The following is a 5,268-nucleotide window of genomic DNA, read 5'->3' as shown; positions in this document are numbered from 1 at the left end:
CACGAGAGGTTGCTGCCCATATTCCTTTTGAAGTTGTCGAACGAGTCTATCCACCTGTACCGGAACAGCTCCAGCTCCGTATAGCATTCTGGAGTTTTCCAGAAAATGAAGAAGATATAAGGTATACCTTATTTTGAATATGGTTTTATAATAATAAAAAAAAATGGTTAGTAATTTTTGGATCTGAATTGTTTTTTGTGTCAATATAAGTTTGTTGTTTTTCTCTAGCTCTCTGGTTTTGTACTAGAGCAGAGATTGAAATATTAATTGCCAATTGCTGAGTTACTGTTAAAGTCTGGAAAATCTGTACAAAATTTTAATTTTTAAAAAGTCTAATTCTGCCTGATGATAGAAATAAGATAATTATTAGTAAATGAACTACTGTGTCAAAGCAGAGTTCAGGAACTTGGGACAGATTTTATTTCCCAAAATAGGGTCTAGGAAGTGGTGCACTTTCAGCTCACATATTAATAGATTTTATAAATTACTTGCTGTGATCTTCACAGTTGAAGATCATTTGCCGCTAAACATCATTAATCAAATTAGATATGTGAATTCAGGAGATTGTTAAATTTTTTAATGTTTGTATACAGAGTTTGAATGTTATTTTAAATTATTTTGGAACCTCACCATGTTCCATGTAATCACTTCTGATCATGCTCTATCTGACAACCATGCATCTTGACAATATCCTCGCATTGCAGTTTCCATTCCAAAAGGCTTCTTCATAAGGCTGTCATGTCAGAAGCACCACATTCCTCTCTGCATGCTTTACATAATCCATCAAGAGTTCAAACACGATGGTTATCCATATCAACAGTCTCATCACACACAAATCCATAGGCACTGCATCTAGCAACTCTACCTGTATTGATCAGGATGAACACCCATTTCATTCTCCAGGTGCTTTAGGTATGCATTGTTGAATGGACAAGTTGGAAGCAACTTGTGTCAGTTTTCTAGATGGATCTCCTTCTTGATTATGTTGCGTACTATTGCTTGGTTCACGTGTATAGCCTGAACAATTTGTGGTGACACCACATTGCCTACAAAACAAACAATACGAAAAGGTCATCCCATCATGACTTTACATCAGCTATGGTTGTCACGGGAGTGGCTGATTTGCATATTCAAGATTGTTTTAATATAAAATACTGAGCCCTCTGCGAATATATGTACAGATTTAACTGAATCTTAAGTACTTTTATGTAAGTGTTTATCTATGGATATATTATTTACACCCCTACACTTCTTAATATCTTGTCATGCCATCTGGTGTTCATTTAAGTGAATAAATTATTTAATTACCTCAAATTATTGATGTAATTGAACTTTGATGTGATTAATTTACATAGTCACTGATTGCACATGAAAAGATGTATGGGAAAAGGATATTTGACAAAAGAAAAATATAGGCTCTTTTAATAACCACATCAGACTGACATACATAAACGTAAATTGATCTATTTATATTTTAAAACCATTAAATACATGTAACAGCATGAATCATAACGGCCAAACTTCATTAACCCATTGTACACGAGTTTGATCTATTGAATTGACTTTGTATTGGAGAAGTAATATTGACTATAACTTTGAACTTACTACATGTATCTGCATGAAATGTACAAGTCTGTTGTACACAAAAAATCAGGTGAGTTACAAAGGTATTTGCACTCTAATCTGAATTGATGATGTCGGTCTAACTCGGACTGCAGAATCAGAGAGCAAGGTGATACTTGTACAAAGAATAAATATATTTTTGTCCATTAGTTAGTTTGCACATAACCACTGAAACCTCTAAAATGCATATCTACAGTTTTTCAGTATATTTATATATTATATGTGTTACCTATTCTCCTCAACCTCAAAGTGTTGTTAAGTTAGCAGTGAAGGGTAAAATGAATAGTTGACATCTCTGACATGGTAATGACACTAAAAAAGGTCGTCACATGCATGCATTGCACCCACCAGTGCTCATAGAGCTATGCTGACTTTATGTAGTAATGGATTCATGTTCTTTCACTGTTTTTGGATCAGTGCTATAAAGATAATTATATAATGACACTATAGCTATGTGTCATTTATCGTCGTAGTCAAGCTATTTCTCACAGCCAACTTTGATAATTTGTCTGTTCAGTTCAATGATTATTTTATTTTCATTATTTCATGCATTTGATTACTTCCATTATCATCAGTGAAGAAAAATTAGAATAATCATTAAAATTTACTTAGGCTGGTGAAATCTCACTCGGAAACTCATTTCAATAGGTTTGTTTATTCATCATGTTGCAACCTTCACACTTGTCGTGTAGAAATTTGAATGATGCTTTATTTTGAAAGTTCTCTCAAAATAAAATGTGAACTGGCTAGTGTTTGCTAGTAGGTGGTGTCATTTTGATAATTTTAAAAATGTCAATATATTTTTGTATTTAATTACAGATATGGAACAGATATTCTGAATCTCCCAGTTCTAGAGAAAAACTGGAGTTTATGGTTAATAACTGTTATTAACAAACTGTAAAATAGGATGATTTTTGGATCTGTGTTTTGTACTCAGTGGCATCTGAAAATATTTTGTGTTTAGTAAATAATCAATAGTCAAAAAATAGTAATTTATAAAAATTACATTTACTATACTTTGGTTTAAAAGGCAGTATTTTAATATGTGTAAAGGTTTATGATCCTGTTGTTGGTATATTGTACTGAAACTATTGATAAAATCAAGGAGAATCCTTTTACAACTTATAGTTGGTGTCATTTATAAGTGAAATGTTAGCTTGTGGTAGTTAAATCTTGAAACAGGGTGTGATTAGTAGTTAAACAGTTTTACTTGCATATGTTGTTACATATTACTACCATATGCCTGAGATAATAAATAAATAACACACAGCATTACAATCGATACACAATTAAAAACATTTCTAAAATGTAGCCTCTACGTGTTTCGATGTTTACCACGTCATCATCAGGAGTGAACGTACATTTCTAAAATGTAGCCTCTACGTGTTTCGATGTTTACCATGTACGTCGTCATCAGGAGTGAACGTCGAAACTTGTAGAGTCCACATTTTAAAAATGTTTTTAACTGTGTATCGATTGTAATGTTGTGTGTTGTTTATTTATTATTTTAACATTATACACAAGTGCCAATAAAATAATATGGTTAATAAATGCAAACAAATTCGGTGAAACATAATGACTGTCATTGGTTAAGTTGACTTGTACGTTCGATTCATCACAGCTTGAGTTATGTTCACTTGTTGTTTATTAATATATGTAATATATTGTTGTTTTTTTCAATAGATTATATTCGTGTCTGGCAAATGGAAGTGCTGATGAATTTCAAAGAGGGGAGCACCTTTTCAAATCAAGAGCCGTGAAGGAATTATTGCAGATAGGTATATTTCACAGATTGAAAATTTGCGATATTTACTTATCAAACTTGTGACTTTGTCCAGCCAGGGGTTTTTTTTATCCAGCTATATGGGAATGGGCCCAGGGGCCTTTTCCTTTGGGATGAATTAATGTTGTAAGCATGATTCTTTGAAATAGTAGTGGATCCAAATTAGCACACATTTTTGGATATTTGTGTGTGTTTACTGTGTCTAATAGATTAAGAAATGCTTGTGAATAAAAACATCATGTAATTGTACTTGACCTTATAGTATCACAACGGATGGGAAGTAAACAAGACAGGTGGTTTGTACTTTGTATTGTTGAAATAAAATTAATATATAAAACTAAACTGAAATTGACTTTATTTGTCTTTCAGAAAGAAAGTAGAACTAAATATATATTTTTGTAAGATGAACGACCTGGTTATAAAGAGTCTTGAGTTAAATTTTCTGGCTTCAGAAATTAATTCTATGTGCCATAGTTTTTCTCCTACACTTCAGTAATTTCTTCTTACTTACAATCACCAAAGTTGTCATGTATTTGTGAAAAGTTCTTAGGCCTAAAAAAAATGTGTTTCTAGTTTCTAAATTGCTTTTTGAATCCTCATAGTTCACTTGTAATGATCAATTGAGAATTTCAGCATTTGCTAATGAATTCATTGACATAGTGAAACATTATATGTTAATTTGGCTGTTGGTCTTAAGTTCTCAAAATATTCGGAATACATGGGCACCATTTTTAACATTTCATAAATGTGCCCTAAGAAATACAGATTTTATCGTATTTTGAGGTGAACTGATGACTGATACAAAGACTACATCCCTCTTGAGCACATGTTTATGAGACTTCATTTCATTGCTTTTTTTTTTTCTAGCGACATATATTCAAAATGATGATAAAAGTAAATTGTTTCGAAATATTTAAGGTTTTAATTAACAGTTCAACAAACATTGTTTTCAGTTCAGAAGGAGATTAATTGTTTGATAGTTAATTTAAAGTTAATTCTTGGGGAAGATATCCATAAAACTTCATGTTATATTTTTTCTTTCAACTATGTGTATAAAGCCACAATAAAATAAGACTCTTTTTTTTAACACCTAATGAAGTTATGTTCGTAAAGTGCAAGATTGCTATTTTACGTCAGCACCAGAAATTCTGGTATCTGATTGGTTGATGGAAAACTTGGCTTGTGATATTTTAGATAATAAAGAAAATGTTAAATTATCTTAAACACTGATCGGTTAATGGCATTAAAAGAACAAAATATTATAATGCTTAAACACTGATCAGTTAATGGCATTGCAAGAACAAAATATTATAATGCTTAAACATAAAATTAATGGGGCTTCAAAGACCATGCTGTTAAGTTCACTCTGTCACACACACCTATCACCCAAAAAATCCCTACCTACCTTAATATGTAGTTACGTGTAGCCACAAGCATATTTTTTGTTATCTTATCGGAGCTTCTATTGACACCGGAGTAAGTAATTTTGAGTCACTCAGGGTGTCAGATCTTGTACAGCTTCTCATTGGAGCTTCTAATGACAACTGAGTAAGTAATTTTGAGTCAATAAGGGTGTCAGATCTTGTACAGCTTCTCATTGGAGCTTCTAATGACAACTGAGTAAGTAAGTTTGAGTCAATAAGGGTGTCAGATCTTGTACAGATTCTCATTGGAGCTTCTAATGACAACTGAGTAAGTAAGTTCGAGTCAATAAGGTTGTCAGATCTTGTACAGATTCTCATTGGAGCTTCTAATGACAACTGAGTAAGTAAGTTCGAGTCAATAAGGTTGTCAGATCTTGTACAGATTCTCATTGGAGCTTCTAATGACAACTGAGTAAGTAAGTTCGAGTCAATAAGGTT

The 5,268-nt window shown here is 32.3% G+C and overlaps 1 long non-coding RNA gene across 1 annotated transcript in view; it reads left to right on the top strand.

Moving 5' to 3' along the window:
* LOC106473787 overlaps window positions 1-5,268 on the top strand; it is a 12,842-nt gene continuing 7,574 nt past the window's right edge. The window contains exons 1-2 of the long non-coding RNA XR_001291706.2: window positions 1-121; window positions 3,307-3,401. This is a non-coding gene — a long non-coding RNA (uncharacterized LOC106473787). The remainder of the gene's footprint in view (window positions 122-3,306; window positions 3,402-5,268) is intronic.

This window comes from Limulus polyphemus, unplaced genomic scaffold, assembly GCF_000517525.1.
Source record: "Limulus polyphemus unplaced genomic scaffold, Limulus_polyphemus-2.1.2 Scaffold6503, whole genome shotgun sequence".
NCBI classification, from domain to species: Eukaryota; Metazoa; Arthropoda; class Merostomata; order Xiphosura; family Limulidae; genus Limulus; species Limulus polyphemus.
This window is presented reverse-complemented; position numbering and strand designations above follow the sequence as displayed.